This window comes from Sander lucioperca, chromosome 3, assembly GCF_008315115.2.
Source record: "Sander lucioperca isolate FBNREF2018 chromosome 3, SLUC_FBN_1.2, whole genome shotgun sequence".
NCBI lineage: Eukaryota > Metazoa > Chordata > Actinopteri > Perciformes > Percidae > Sander > Sander lucioperca.
The window spans coordinates 30,082,598-30,100,171 of record NC_050175.1 but is presented as its reverse complement, the minus strand read 5'-3'; the positions used below and the strand labels follow the sequence as shown (position 1 = coordinate 30,100,171).

Here is a 17,574-nt window from a genome sequence, read left to right as displayed (position 1 = left end):
ATGAACAACATATTGTTGTCACTGCCCACGACTTGTTTAAACTGCTTCCATACCTCCGACTTTCCTCCACACTTGCTCAAAGTTAATTCTCCTGATTTTCTTTACATCTTCAAGCTCCCGGTGTGATGCGTGCGAGAGGAGGAGACTCCGCGCATGAAGTGCTGCATTTTGTAACTGCAGCCTAACTTTTGTAGGCTACACATTTGTTACTTTTATATAGCCTATATATATATTTATAATATTTCTGATTATGGCATAGCTTTCTCCCCACCCAAATAGGATAATAAGGTAATGGATAAAAAAAAAAAAAAATTGCTTGATCAAGGGTCCGGCCCGGCCCGAGGATGTGGCGGAAAATAACGGCCCGAGCCCGACCCGAGGTCCGGTCTGGCTCGGGTCGGGCTCGGGCTCGGGCTCGGGCCGAGAATCTAAACTCTAATGCATAGCCCATTTAAAGTGTCACTTTCATCAAATGTGAAAGCCCAGTTTGTGACAAAAGAAAGGATTACCACTTAAATACTGTTCCACATATTGGGTTTAAATAAGTTCAGAAGAAAAGAAAAAATATTTGAGGTAAAAAAGTTGTTGATTTTGGAGTCATAATTTGTTATACATACAGCAGTGGGGTGTGTGGAACCTCAAACAATGAGGAAGTAAATCCAATGCCAACAACACCAAAGAGTTAAATGTGCATGCCTGGAAAGGAGAATGTGTACAGGATGATAATGAAAGGTATTTTTTGCTTGCTTGTATGTACTTTACAGACTGGAAAAGTCCTGGACCGCAAGAATGGAAAAAGACAGAAAAAGGACACAAAACATTGGCTTGAGGTTGTAAAGCACACACACACACACACACACACACACACACACACACACACACGCACGCACCTACACACACACACACACATGTTACACACCGAGTTCCTCTCCAAACTGACTCCCATGTGTGGATGGACCTTCGTACAGAGGTTGTAGCATCAGGCGCTCTCTCACCAAAGGCAGCGAGTCCATTAAATACACATGAGAGTCTAATTAGGGCCCCCCTCGTGCAGCGGGCTTCGAGGTAGGAGTCATTGGGGAACGACACTGCCAAGACCCTGACACTCAGAGAACACACTCTGCAAATTAATAGAGAATGACCAAGAAGTACCTCTGTGACTGACTGGGACCTCTGCTTCCTTGGAGGCAAAAATGTTCAGTGCTGATTGCTCTCATTAAATTTATTATAGTGATATAATTATGAAAATATGTCTGGAAAATGGGATGACTCTTGGTGTGTGGTTAGTTTGCATACACTGGTAAATTTGATATAAATGTTTAATATTTATATTGTTCATGTGACCTTTAAATGAGACCAGGGAGAAGGTATTGTTGAGTATGTGTTTTAGTTTGTGGCCTCATTTTTACCCAATTTCTCTGCTAATTCAACACCATTAAACATCTCTGTTGTGGTCTTTAAATGAATGATAGTCAACCATCCTGAACAAGATTAACATAACTGATCATTTTGCTAATATGTTCTGAATTCAAGCAGGAAAAGGAACTCGACTATATTTCCCATTATAATTAGGTTGATAATAACGTTGGGTGAATTATTGCATTTTTGTTATTCAGGAGGAAAGTCTTTCCTCTGCTGCGTGTCAGATGAAATATTAGTGAGGACATAATTCTTATTCTGGCAGCAGCACAGTGACTGATATTATTTAAATTACACCTCCTTGGGCAAAGTATTCGGAAATACTTTGCAGATTGGAATTTATCACAAATGGTGTTGAGAAAATGAGGGATATCAGGGTTTGATTACGCTGACAAAAATGTCTTTTTTTCATAGGGACATGACTAATAACTAACAACACACTGAGGTGTACATTACTCTTAAAACTGGCCACATCCTCCCATAGCCTTATATCCTGATGTATTTAACACATCTGTTTATTTTATATGATAGTAGATAGATAGATGGATAGATGGATGGATGGATGGATGGATAGATGGATAGATGGATAGATGGATAGATGGATGGATGGATGGATGGATGATGATTTACGGAGCTTTGTAATGAGTTTTAGCTCATTGTTTAGCGGTCCGGCCCCCAACTTTTCAGCAATAAAGCTCAAACAACCCACTGTACATTACCTGCTCAGCACCAAACAGCAAACACACACAATTAGTTAAAAGAGATTGCATATTGGACTTCACAAGGTGGCCACGAACATCAAGGTGCTGCTGCCACCACCATGCTTCCTGGTGGAGATGGTATGTTCATGATGATGTGCAGTGTCACATGGCATTTAGTCTGATGACCAAAAAGATACATTTTGGGCTTGACTTCAGAGTCTCCCACATGCCCATGCATACAGTACACGTCATTCCTTTATCAAGAAAACCGAAATGTAGACATAAGCTATTTCAATAATAACATTCAATAAAAACAGTCTGGTATGTAGATGCATATCTGTGTAGTACCATTAAGCCAAGACGGTTGAAGTAACAAGGCAATTGTTGTTGTATGCACAGTCTCTCGACCTCAACCTCTGAAGCTTGTAACTCCTTCAGGGTTGTCGTATGTCTCTTAACTGTATTCCAAGGGATGTTCAGTGACGTGGAGTGTCTCTTTGTCTTTATGCTGTAGGTTTTGTCAAGGTACTGACAAAAAATTGGATCTTCCACATACAGATGTATTTTTAAAATCAACTGATACCCCTTGACCACACGCAGGTGATCCCCACTTAACTAATTATCAGACCTTTAAAACCAATTGGCTGCACCGGTGATGATTCAGATGTGTAAAAAAGCCACATTAAATCCACTTTGATTCAGTGTTGTAAAGCAATAAAATATGAAAAGTTTAGGAAGGGGAGAGAGAGAAACCCATATAAGTGTAACACAGCATCTGTAAAGGTGGTATTGTGTTCTGTATCTGTAAACTCCACACTCCTCTCCACCGCTCCACTCTGCTTTTTGTTCTCCTTTGCTGTGACGGCTTTGGCCTTTAAGCTCAACACTGTTATCACTCAGGCTTCACATTTTAACAAGAGCATCATTAACATCATCATGCAGAGCGTTCTGTCACAGTGACTGACAGCTGTTTTGACACTCTCTACCTATTCGGCTGCACACACACATGCAGTTGGAGGGCTGACTTACAATAATGCAATACTAAAAATGTCAGCGGCTCCATTTAACTTTATTAGTTTTAAAGCCAGTGGCTAAGGGATTTTTTTATGGCCCACTTTCTTAAATATCTTAGAGTGAGATAGTGCTGTCTAAATTGTATTATACATTATAAACTTCTACAAGTATATGGCAGCAGCTACGCAGGAAATGTAAAGCACACTCTTTATGGCACACAATTCAATGTAAATTATGGTGCAGATAATATACTTGTACTCATTTGTGGACCACTGTATGCTCACACAAATGGGCAACGACCATGTTGGCCAATTTGCCTTCTGTCTTAAACACAACAGACCCTTTCTATTTACCTTTAAAATGCCAATCTGACACATGCCTCCTCTCAGCGTAGAGCTAAACTGCACATTAACTGAACTTTAACCCCACATTTCTGGTCAGCGAGTCATAATCCAACACCATCCCTCACCTTTTGGTTTCTAATACTGCTCTATTACTTTGTATTATTATACCATATCTGAAATTACTATGGGATGTGGTGCCGTTGTTTTTTTTAACATAAACCTGCCATTCTCAGAAGATTACAGTCACTTCTGAGGAAAGTTTATGTGTCTTGGTAGTCTTGCACTTTTTTTAATAACTGTTTTCAATCTTGTCTCTCTGTTCGTTTATGTACTGTATGATTGTCTGTAAGTCTGACCGACAATACCCGCCAGTGTATCAGCTGTCTGGTACAGTATCTCATTAGTCCTGACTTTTTGAATGACCCTGAAGATATCAGACATGTAAGGAATAATAATAAGATTGTCATACATGTGGCCAGGTTGGCTCAGTGTGTAGAGCAGGCGCATCGAGGTTTATGCCTCGATGCAAAGGTCCAGGGTTCGAGTCCGACCTGTGATTTCCTGCATGTCTTCCCCCTCTCTCTCCCCTTTCTCACCTAGCTGTCCTGTCCATTAAAGGCGGAAAAGCCCAAAAAAATAATCTTTAAAAAAAAAAAAAAGACTGTCATACATAATGCCCTAACAATCACAAATGCCACAAAGCAAGCTTCATCCCATTTCACCAACATATTCAGCATTTTCTATGAAGAGAACTCAGATTCCCGAAGTAACCAAAATGAATTACATTGTGGATTATCATATAATTATGGATCTTTCCAAAGTCTGATAGAGCAGGAAAATTGAGTTCTGAATATTTCATAATGCGCAGCACCATCTTTGTTGAGGAAATTATTTAGGGATTGCATGCTCATTTGCAGAATGGATAAAGGTTCATTGCAAGGCACCAGAGTGCAGTAATTGGAAATCTCCAGCGATTCAAAGATGAGCATGTCTCCTTGATGCATTCAGTACACCATTCATCCTTCCGCAGACACCTAAAAACTATCAACTGCCATCCAAACCTATCAAGCTGTGGCTATAGGTTATTTGTGCCACGCATAAATCATACTCGTACAACAAATGTGCACTTTGTGTTTTTTTCTGCAGATGAGACCGCACTCTCCCAGCCTTAGCCACCGCTAACCCTGCCGAGAAATGGTAACTCATGCACACACTTCTATGTGATTTTGATTTTAACCACAAAATTGAAGCATTTATTAAAACAAGCATGGATTCTTTAGGCAATGGGAGTAAAGATGTAGGGGTTCAACTATCTACTGACAGGTACAACTATCAAACACTGATATCAGCATCAGACAATGATAACAATTTTAGTGCATCATGAAATAATATCAACATTACAAAGGAATACAAACCAACCAAACAACTTAAGGTTGGATAAATTACACACTTCTATGAACACTCTGACTGGGATGTAAAAGAATAATTTTGTCGCCGCTAGAAAACATATGAAGAAATGCCAGTTTTGAAAAATGTCATCTTTAAAAGGCAAATCTAAATGTCAGAGAGACAGATACTTTACACATAGAGAGCGCTGCCTTCTGGGCGTAACACAGAAAGGCGTGAGAATAATATTTTTTCCCAGTTGAAATGAACTGCAATTACCAGGCATCAAGCATACAAAGCAGCACACTCACAAAGCAGTACACTCACATAGCCTGGAGAGGAGTGTGGTCACTGTTCGCAACATTACTCAGGAAATCAGAGAGAGAAAGCACAACGAAAGCAAAGAAAATGTCAGAGGGAAAAATAGAGACTTTACTATGTTACAATCTTCACTATGCTGCTGAGATGTTATGAAATATAATGAATTTAGTGTAAAATAAGCTGAAAGGAGTAGTTGGTTAATCAAGTTAATCAACTGAAAATTACTATTTTTATAACTGATTAATTGTTTAGGTCGGTTTTTCAGGCACAAATACCAAACATTTGATGGTTTCAGCTTTGCAAATGTAGTTTCTTGTGTTACATAATAGTAAACATCTTTGGACTGTTGGTCAGAGAAACAAAGTGGTTTGAAGACGTCACCTTGGACTCGAGGAAATTGTCATGGGCATTTTTTTTTTCAGTTGCATCAGTATTCAGAAATTACATCCAGATGACAGTCAACCTAATTTTAAAAGAATGTTAAAAAATGTTGTGCAACTATGATAATTCCTATACATTTGCAGAACACTTTACTTTAACTCACTTTACAGCTGTACTTAACATTTACAGTTTTATTGTCTTAACTCGTGCATGAAAGGTATTGCATGTGAGTGTGTGCAAGTGTTTTTTTCAGCATGCGTGTGTGTGTACTCTGTTTATTTGTCTGTGGGTGAGAGTTTGGCTTAACTATTGGCATGGGGTCTCAACTCTCAGAAGAGAGCAGATATAAAGCAAGTGGAGTAGCAAGCCCTGTTCAGGTCTAAATTTCCCATGCTGGTGAATGTCAATCTCATGAATAAGCAAAACAGGAATAAAGCCTTCCTTGGTCCTCAGTTTGTTTTGAAGTTTGTATGGAAAACTTCTCAGTGGGGAATATGAGCAGAGGCCTGTATGGGTGATTCAACCCCATTTCAATCATCAGTAGGGCTTCTGCAGGTAAGTACCTGAATAAAAAGCCAAAGAAAGAAGAGGAAGAAGAAATGGACAAAACTGAGTTGCAAGCAGAAATGAAGACAGAGGAAGATAAGAGGTAAAGACAGAGACGGCAGACATGGGAGTTGGGAAAAGAGAGGTGAAAGAGACAAAGACTTGCCTGTCGGCTCTCTGTTCCTGCTGTCCCAGGTCATGTGTTTTTATATTCATGGTTGAGGTCATGTGTCAGGTCAGGGATAGCTAATCTCAACTCCGTGGCTGGAGGGCACCTTCAACCCACAGGGCATTTAGGTATCTCTTCAACCCAACAGAGAACCACCGGGTTCTTCTCTTAGCATGCAAATGAGACAGAAACAAATGTCCCGTCACTTCTGGGGCTCCATGTCCCAAAGTGCTTAACACTCTTCCTGTCAACCCCCCTCTCCAGCTGCTTCAAAAAGCCCTCCTGCACCTCCCTCACTCTTCATTCCTCCCTCTTATGTTCTTTAAATGAGCTTTCCAACTCCACTTCTTTCTCGCAATTCAATTTTACAAGGCCATTATCCCGGGTGTAATGTGGAGGTTAAATATATCGGAGCAGACGTTATGTGAAAATAATTAGTGCTAATGAATAATGCACTCATTCAGCTGATGAAGGATGGTTGTCAGGGTAATGGAGTGCAAGGGAGGGGCCCTTCTGACAAATGAAATTAAAATATTTAAACACTGTTTTACAATATTACCGGGCCCTCACACTCTTTCCTTTACCTACTCGCTATGGAGCCGACCGGCCTCTATGTGACATGATAGCTGTGCCATTACTCATGCACAACATCTGTCTCACTAAAGACAGAGCCCAGATACAAGGAGGAAATGTCCCTCACACCACACTTTTACAGTACCTTACACCACAGCTAATCATCCCTGCCCTGGTAATCACTTTGAGGACATCAGAGACGCCAATCTATATCGACAGCCCGTCAGTCTGCCAGGTTATATTTCGCTCCCTTTATTTATTGCCACTACACTCATTCGGCCTCTTACGATCTCATTCGGCACCCATCATGTGACAATGAAGAATGTCGGTTTTAAATTGCCCAGTTTACAGCACCCTTCCAGCCAATTGGCTGTCTAGAATCAATAATGGTGGACCAAGCCCTCTGTGACTGATAAATGGTAAAGCATCAACACTATTTAACAGTCTATGGGATAGACGTGGGTAGAGGAAAGTGATGGCAGGGGGCAGAAAGCTCATGAGCTAATAATACATATTGCTTACTGATTCATCGGCAAAACTCTCTATAAGGTTTGATGACACTTCGGATGGATCGGTTCACATACTTTACTAAAAAGCATCCACTTCCATTGACTTTAGCCATTTTGGGGTAGTAGCTCAGTCTATAGGGACTTGGCCTGGGAATCGGAGGGTCGCCGGTTCAAGTTCCCGCGCAGATCAAGGACGGATTGTGGACTGGTGCTAGTTCACCTCAGGTGAGCAAGGCAGGTTGAGCAAGGCACCGAATGCCCAAACAATCGGCTCATTCTGACATCTCTCCATTAGTGCATGTATAGGTCCTGGGCATGTGTGTATTGTGGCCTGTGTGTAATAACTAACAACAGAGTGAAATAAAGTATGTCTCAATCTTAGTTATTTTTTGTTTTGTTTGCCCTGTTTTTTTAGGTATGGCTAGCATTTCTGCCACCAGTCCAATACAATGGAAGTAAATGGAATTTCATTTGTGATGCTCACAGTGCTAACAATTATTTATTTACACAAAACTAAAAGTCTACAGGTACAGCCACGCTAGCAGCTGTGAGGCTGTACAGCTGTTCAATTCTGGGCCTCGGAGCAGAACCTCTAACTGTTATTTGAAGAGGATTAGCTAAATGCTAATGTCACCATGCTCACATCGACAAAGCTAACATGCTGATGCTAAACAGGTATGTTTACCGTGTTCACCATCTTAGTTTAGTGTGTTAGCATGCTAACATTTGCTAGCAATAAAAAGTAAATCTGAGGCTGAATGTCATTAGCTTTGCAGGTATTGATGAAACTTTTAGAGATCACCATGTTCCTTCAAATTATTAGTACCTATCCTGAGGGGAACATGGATGTGTGTACCAAGTGTCATGGCAATCCCAACAATGGTTGCTGAGATATTTCAGTCTGGACCAGTTGGCATGGGAAAAAACAGTTGACAGCGAGGTCTGTGGAGTATCCAGAGTATCTGGGACATTGTTCGTGAAAGGTGATGTTAACTAAAACATTTTAATGCTGTGAGCACCGCAAATTAAATTTCTCAAGTGAAAGCTGAAATCTAGGCCAAAACCTGGGCAAATGAAACCAGAACTATTGGCATGGGTTATGGATAGATAGATGCCACTTATTTTGTGAACTGACCCTTTAAAAAGGCAAGAGAAATGGTACAGCATGACAGCTATGTCCTGGTGAATCCAAAAGGGACATATTAACAATTCTTAGCAGCAAAATTTCCAATTTTGTTACAAATCATGCAGGTCTTTAAGTCAGGGTTATGTTCAGCTTTCACTGGACAATGGGTAGCAGTTATAAAAATGGGCTGTACGCACGGAAGTGTGCTGCTCTTTCCCTAGGGCTTAGCAGAGACAGCCAACACACCATAGCCAGCCACATCTGACAACTTTCTTTTATTAATCTCATATTTTGCAGATTGGCCCCATATACATTTGACTTGTAAAACAGACTTAATTACAAGGGCCTGTAGCATGCAAGCCACACATCAAACAGTAAGTTACAGTAAAAGCCTATGATCTCAGTCGCCTTCTCTCTCTTTTTTTCTCTCCTCTCTTGCCTCCGCACACCCGAAACACTGATTATAAGGGACATTAAAAGGGAATTACAGTGAAACAATTTACACTTAATGTAGCAGTCATATGAACAGGGAAGAAGGATGGACAAAGATATAGCAGTATTAATAATACATGCTTTAATTTAGCAGCTGGGAATGCATTGAGCAGGATCAAGGCACAGGGAAACACGGACAATGAAAGAAGAGTGGTAGAGAAGGGGGAAGCAGTGAGAGCAAGACAGCCGAAGGAAAAGAAGTGAGATGAGAGGCTGAATGACAAAGAAAGTGTAAAACAGCGTATAGAGGGTAAAAAGTGGAGGGAGGATGAGAATATGTTGCTGTGGGTTTTTCTGCGCACTGTGATTCATGGGCAGTAAATATGCAAAGCCTGATGGCCATAAGGCAATCAGAGGAGCGCCACTCATCTACATGTTGCACAGTGGGCTATAATCCATCTGAGGGGCAAGGAATAATGATACAAGGAAGCAGGAATAAGGGCAGGGTCTGTTTATTACCTCAGACAGATCCATAATGCATACAGATGTTAGGGAGGCATGCAGCAGCCTCTGGCCACAGCCAGAGATGACTCCGATGAAAAGTACCAACAGAAATGTTGTTTTTAGTGTAATGAAAGACAATCTGATTTAAGCACCTGTTAAAGCATTTAAGTTTGCTGTCATATAAAGTTTTAAAACAAGTGCTAGATCTGTAATGATCACTGACAGATAGAAGAAAACCTGAGATGGACATAAAGTGTTGCACCTCAAAGGCAACAGTAAGGTCACCCATAAATGATATGCATATTGCAATATGGATGTACACTCATGTATAGGCAAATGAAAGGTTATAATTTGGTCAAAATATGCACATATAAGACTATCTTGGCTATCATTATGTCTAGACATGTATTGATAAAACCTACCACTGGCAATAAAACTATTATTTTACTTCTTGGTGTCATTGTGTTTATTTCTCTTTACTTGCAAAGAGACACACCTAAACATACACAAGCTCTCAAACACAAAGGCCTGGCTTTCCTGTCTCCTCACAGAGGACATTAACACCAGGATCCTACTGGTGCTAGAGTAAGTAATAAATTGTGTTGAACATTGATAAACTAAAGCAATTACCTGCAGGGCAAGCAAGTCAGCTAATTTAAAGATACCAGGTTTGTTCATGCAGTGGGAGGCTCTGAATAGGCCCCAAGGGTGAAAGATGGCACCTTTATTACATCTGAGAGGTCAGCCTGGTAGCACTGTATTAGGATTGATCTTTTGATCCCTGCCTGGAACCCCCTATACTGTACCAACCCCATCTGGCTGAGAAAAAAACAGCTTATCTGGCGCGAAGGGTTAACTCTGCTAGCCAGGCAGCCTAATTGAGCGCCACACATCTCAGCTACACAGCAGAAACAGGAACCAAGAGGGTCGTAACAAGCCAGGCATGACTTATTCACATAATAAACCAAGCAGATATCTAAATGAGCCATTGAGCTAGCCAGAGGGAGGGAGGCCATTAGGCCGCGTGGACTATGGGTACATATTTGTATATCTACAATTGCCCTATCATTTGCATATGTGGCTGGCTATAGAAATGTTAGTCTGTGCTTGTACCCAGGGGCCTAATGACACAACAGAACAACTTTGTACTCATTCACAGTATCATAAACAAGTCAGAGCCACATTCCTTTAATTTAAACAAAAAGTGATGACGTGAAGAATTGGTTAGGTTATATTGAAAACAAAGCTGTTGGAGACCTGCTTCATACCCACTGTTTAACCACTGGGGTGAAAACATCTGAGATATGAATAGTAAATGTAAGCTTAAATGAATAGTTTAACATTGTGGGAAATAAGTTTATTTGTTTTCTTGCCGAGAGTTAGATGAGAAGTTGAAACCATTCTCACGTGTCCGTTAAATATGAGGCTACAGCCAGCCGCCGGTTATCTTAGCTTAGCATAAAGAATCTGAGAAACAGCTAGCCTGGTTCTGTCCGAATGTAACAAAATCCAACCATGACCACCTCTATAGATCACTGATTAACACATCATATCTTGTTTGTTTATTCTGTACAAAATCCAAAGTGTAAAAACAACAATGTGTGTGCCTGACTATTTCTTGGCCTGGAGCTGCTGCCATGTGCAGACTAAGAAAATTCTTTTGATGAATTCTAAAAGGCAAACGTGCAGAAAAAGCACTGATCCTGTGATTCTGCACTCATATTCACCTATGTAATGTTATGTTGTTCAGTTCAAACAAATAACACACCATTGTTTCTAATCAGTCTTGTGGTCAAAGGTCAGCCTTTAATGTGACCTCTGACGCATAATTAAATTGCCATCTTTAACCTCAGTTACAACCTGTCACAGAGCATTGAATTACATGCTGCAAATCACTCCACCAATCAATGAGAGGAGCAAGGGCAGAGGGAGGGGCCTGCTGTGTCCAGTGGTGTCTGTACAGAGATTATCTTTAATGAAGTTGAACCGTACAGTGATCATGTTAGTGTAAAGCCTGATTAGATTCTGAATGATGTACAGCAATAACACACTCATCCTAACAGGGAAGAGGATACTGCAGATAAGTGCCACTCTCCATGTCCAGTCCCATGACTAGTTTCCACTTTAGCTACAGTATTAGTCGTGCAAATTTATGGGTGAAAGAAGCTACTCCAAACATGTCAGGTGAAAGCTACCTCTGGTCTGCAGATTTGGCTATTCACTCCCTTTTAGCTCTGTTTTTGGTCTCTACCAACTTTACCAATATCTGGCTCTTTAGCTGGTAAACGCTCCACTATGTTCACCAGCTAGTTGCTAACTGTGTCTGTCTGCTGGTTGGTGCTGAGGAGGTAGTGTGCAGTGGCTTTTAAAGTTTTTTCACTGTAAACAGCTGCCTGCTGTGGGCGAAAAATGCTGTGAGAGCAGTGAAAGTGAACCAAAACAGTAAAGTTGCTGGACAGCTAAACAATGAGCCGTCAGTGCTCCTTTTTTACCATCCCTCTCGCTCCCGCCGCCTTTCTGTTTATACATCCAGGGCCTTTCCCCTGTCCTGTGCACAAGCATGGACGGAATGTTGTGTGGCTCGGTCCAAGCCACTTTGTTTGTTTCCCATTTACAGAGCCAGAGCTGTGTATGAACACCAGTTCTTTTTGTCATAGCACACACAGAACGGAAAGCTAGCGGCCATTGAGGAGATATTTACTGAATTTGACAAAAAAAAAAAAGTGTATTGGATTAGAATCGCAGACTCTACCTGTAAAGGATCTAAAACTACTTCCACTACTGGATTGACACATATCTGGTGAGATAAATGTGGTAAAGAAATTAAGCATATGAGTGGAATTGTCAATTATTCTTGATCATAAATTAGGATATATATTTGTAAGTTATAGTCAAATTAAACTATTGTTCTGGAAACCTAATGTATACTGAGAAAAGAATAGCATCCCCTCCAAATAGTGCCAAAAAAAGAAGGAAAAAATAAAAGAAGTTGTAAGTACAGTAGTCTATATTCCAGAGAGACTTAAACCAAAAGGTAAAAGTCCAGGATATATTGGCTCCAAGCGTTGCTGTTTTCAGTTGTAAACAGATTAGATGCAGCTCTGTGGTTGCAGCATCATGACTGAAGGACATTTATTGTGATCTGCAGGTTCGGGGAAGCCATATTTTGATTTATTGATGGCATTTCCCTGCCAGCAGGGTTACCTGGGATATGCGGACAGCAGACAAGGTTAAAGGGCTTTGCTATGTCTAACACAGCAGTATTTCCCCACAAACTGAGGATGATGGAGAGGGGGTTTTAGAAGAAACTAGAGTGTTTTTGTCTTGCAGCTGAGTAATAACAAAAGGTTTCTTTTATGTAACACTACATTTTACGAGTGAAGCTTTTCAACTGAGGTTGCCTTTCTCACACAGGCACTAATTCCACACCAAAACTGCAGCTGCAGTTACAGAAAAAAATGTGTCCCCAAACTCAAATGATCCTGAATGACTATGCTGATTATGATTTAGGGGCTGCTAGTTTTGTTTCAAACTGTGCCTTGCTTTGTGGCTGGGGGCCTGTGTTGTTTAAAGGGTTGTCGGGGTATAAACACTAAATTAATCATGCTTTGGCTCAACTTGCTAGGGACTGAAATTTGCTTATGGAGGCCCATGATCACATAAAATATTAATGGCTTTACAGAGAACTGGCATTGTAGCGATGGGGCAAAAGGCGTGTGAAAGCGTAGAGCAGAGAACTGGGAGGAGTCACAGTTGATTTGAGATCAGAAACACCTTCCTCATATCTTCACCTTAAATAGATAAGAGACACAGCAAGTGACCAACACTTTGTGTTAGGACATTATCCATCCATGAGGTTGAATTCTGCACGTATTATTCTACAAAATTGGTTAAAAGGTCATTGGTATTAATTGGCATGCAGCAATGTTTTTGCGTTGCAAAAATGCAGGGATGATATTCAAATGAATATGAATAAATACATTAAAAGTGTTTAATGTTATGCATTTTCCTAGTTGTTGTATATACATCTGACCGACTTCGTGAGCCCCCGAGGGCTTCTAAAAGAAACTACAATCGTTTTCACTGACAGACAGCAAATCTCCAAGCAAACCAAAGTACTTTAAATAAACAGATCTTTCTTTCCCAGTCGAACATACTTTCAATTTCATCTGCATACTTCATACACAAAAGAGAGAGAGAGAATACATTATTACAGCTCATTTCAAAATTTCATGCCATTTGTCTACTTGACACAAATCAGAAAGTAAAGATTTTTATAATGGATGACACAGATGCTGTAAACTTGTTAGCCCATATTTTCTGAGTTCACACAGAGCATATAAACATCCTCTGCCCACTGAGACACAAGGGGAGGCAGGCAGAGCGCTCAGACATTCCTGCATGCCGGTCACATCACCACTGAAGTGGCTCGAGACGACATGGGGCACAGTCCTACATTTTCTGTAACACAATTATTTGTCTAGCTGTTCCACAAATTGCTACTGAACAATTGTCAGGAAATATGGGTATTTTTGTCAATCAAACCAATTAACATGACATATAAAAGCTACAGGTTCGTGACACAACTACACAAGTGTGCAGGTAAAACTGCAACAGCTTGTTTGATCGCAAATGATGCTTGTGTGAGTTTGGTGGCACCACAGTAGGTAAATGAGACGACAGGAGGGGGCATTTAACACTCCCGTACCGAAAGACGGAGAATTGAGGGAAGGTATTTTTGGTGGTGGCACGGGGGAAAAGAGCTTAAATGATGAACAGCAGATTTTCTACAAGAGCAAATCTGATTTCTCACAATTATCTCTGCAAGCCTGGCAGGCACCAGGGGTGGCCCAGGAACACCAAACTTGTGGACACTGATTGGGTTATTTGTCCTCTCTTAGTCGAGGCTGAGGGATCGTGAGAGGTGTTCTGTGGAGAGCCTCTGTGCAGGTGTATACCAACCCCTTACAGGAAGCAAAATCCCTTTTACCTAAACACAACGACTAATATTCACATTGTTACACTGTCAGTGTGGTGGAATTTCCGGAAACACCATGTTGTGTTATGATGAGACTAAAGGGAAAGCATAGACAACATCAGGTCATTCCTCGGTCACAGGTCAGGGGACGTGAATACTCGGCCAGTCTCTAATAACCAAACCTGTTCATGTATAATTACTGTATGTATGTATAATGTCTCCACAGATTCAGTTGAATCCAGGCAGCTGTATGATAAGGGAATTTTTATCTCAGGACAGTCTCCTTTTTGAGGTCGGTGGGCCAGCCACACTTTAGCATACTTCCCAGGGAGAGAGAGAGGCTGAACTAGGCTTTAGCATCATGTTTAGGCGACTGCTATCCTTGTTTACCTTTAAAGTTCAGCTAAACGTAACGCCTCTAGCATGAGTTTAAATACTCCTTCAGGAAGACAGGAACTTCAGAGAGTTGGGACGGCACTGTATAACACATTGTGGTAAAACTGTACTGCTTGCTTAATTTTTTCCTCAATTGAGTGTTCATTGAATGCTCCTGTGTAATTTATCAAGGTCTACCGAACCTTCTTCACGTATGTGAAATGAGTTGTGCTGCTCTTGAGTTTTTCCTTAACAGTCAGGACTTACTGGGCCGCTTGATATATAAAACAGAGCCATCGTTTGTTATTAGTAACCTGTGTTTTTCCTACTACATCAAGTCAAAATGTCTGCTGTAAAAAAAAGGCCTATTGGAGAGATGACAGTTGTAAAAGTGGTTTTATGTTACAAGAGTTGTACAATTAAAGTGACAAAAAATTGATGCCAGCACAAAACCATTAGGGTTGATGAAGGTACCCAACCTATGGAAGACATCCTGCATTGTCCCAGTGCCACAACCTGGCCTGGACATCCCAGAGCTCTTAATGACTACAGACCTGTGGTACTCACGTCACACGTCATGAAGACCTTTGAGACACTGGTTCTGCAACACCTGCGGACCCTGTTATTGGCTTTCCTGGGCCCACTGCCTTTTGCATAGCAGCCAAATATCGGAGTGGAGGATGCCACCATCTTCCTGACACACAGGGTTCATTCACACCTGAATGGAGAAACAGGGAAGCACTGTGAGAGTCATGTTCTTTGACCTCTTCAGTGCTTTCAACACCATCCAGCCGTGCCATCTAAGGCATAAGCTTCTGGAGATGCAAATGCACCCTGACACTACATCCTGGATTATGGATAACCTTACTGGCTGGCCACAGTACTTCAGAGTTGATGGCTGTACCTCTGAGGTTGTGACTGGCAACACCAGTGCATCTCAGGGAACTGCTCTGGCACCATGCCTCTTCACACTCTGTACCTCAGACTTCTAGTTTAAAGCAACACTAGAGAATTTTTTGTAACTTAAAATAATGTTTCAAAAAACGTTTCAGTGGTTCATCAATGCCACTTCTGCATTCACTTTGCGGCTCTCTACCGGCTATAACCGCACTATGCAAGTTTGCTAGATCGGGTAGCGGATCTGTAGTTCAAATGAGACATAATGGAACAATTCCGCTTCCAACCTGTAGGGGGACCGAAGCGGGAAAAATTCTCTAGTGTTCTCTAGTGTTGCTCTGCCACATCCAAAGGTTTTCTGTCTACTCCTCCATTGTTGGATGCATCAATGACGACAATGAGGGGGAGTACAAAGGACTGACAGAGAGCTTCATTACGTGGTGCAACAACAATACCTCAAGCTCAACATCAACAAGACCAAAGAGCTGGTGGTGGATTACCGCAGGAATAGGAGGTAGGCCTGCACGATAAATCGTTATAAAATCACGATCTCGATTCACCCGTTCGCAATTTAATTTTTAAATGACTTCGATTTATTTATTTTTTCTCCTTCAATTAATTTATTGAAAGCATTTGACATTAACATGTTTTAATTATGTAAAGACATGTTCAAGGAGTTCAGATAGAGCCTGCATCAGGGCCATATTTAGTTCAATGTGTTATATGTCACTATTTTTGAAGGAAGAAGGAAACATGGAGGACCACACGTATTAAAAAATTCAAATTTCAGGAACAGGAGTCTTCTTCACCCAGAAAAAGAAAAAGGATATTGAAAAGAGCAAGAGACCGGCTTTTTGAAGCGTGAAGGCTACCGTAGCTGTAATACATACTTTGAACTGCGTGGCGCGGGAGAGTTGATTGTGATATATGATCTCAACGCTAGATGGGAGAAATTCCTACACATTGGACCTTTAAAGCTTTAGTGTGTGACTTTTTGATATTAATGAACGTCCGTTACATTCAAGCTATTGCCAAATGAGTTGCTACAAAGCAAAGTAAGACTATCAGCTCCACACAACTCTCTGTATTTCTCAGTATGACTATGTTCAGAAGATTGTGTTGTCCGGCGACTTTCCTGCACAGAAATGTGTTGTCACTATTTTTGGTAGCCTACTGTACTTAAATGACCAGTATGTACTTTATTTTCTTTATTCATTGAAGCCTCTATGTTTACAGGCTTGTGGTGATGCAGCAAAGGGCTGCGGGTTGAACCTGCCAAGGACCCAGCCCACTCTACTGGGTGAGCTAGAGGTCTCCCCACCTCATCATACTGTTGATATATTCTTGTAATACTGTTTGTTATATTGTTGTACTATTGAATATGATAGCCTACCATGTTACAGTATATCCATATTATATTATATATTGATATGCTATTCTGTTATATTGTCACACTTTAATATACTATCCTATATACCGTTATATCGTACTATATTATATTGCGTTATTCTATACCAGGGGTCACCAACCTTTTTGAAACTGAGAGCTACTTCATGGGTACTGAGTCATACGAAGGGCTACCAGTTTGATACACTCTTCTGAAATAACTAATTTGCTCAGTTTGCCTTTAGTTACATATGATTATGATTATTAATGAGTCATCTATGTGAAGACACTGATCACGTTAATGATTTCTCATTATCAATAATTATCAACAATGACTTAACAAGGTGGGAAACAGATATCAATATTAAAATTTCATTTTTAGAACAGGCCTGAGGGCTGCTCATGTGGTCCGTGGGGGCTACCTGGTGCCCGCGGGTTCTATACTGTACAGCGGCTGCTGCAGGCACAAACACACATATTGCAGCAAATGAGAGACTGCACATTACTTAACTA

The 17,574-nt window shown here is 40.9% G+C and overlaps 1 long non-coding RNA gene across 1 annotated transcript; it reads left to right on the top strand.

The window, feature by feature from the left end:
- The first annotated feature begins 2,354 nt into the window (after nt 1-2,354).
- LOC118494733 lies at nt 2,355-10,078 on the top strand. Its single transcript, XR_004896904.1, has 3 exons — nt 2,355-2,461; nt 3,255-3,261; nt 10,068-10,078. It is a non-coding gene; the product is annotated as an uncharacterized LOC118494733 (long non-coding RNA).
- The last annotated feature ends 7,496 nt before the right edge of the window (nt 10,079-17,574 follow it).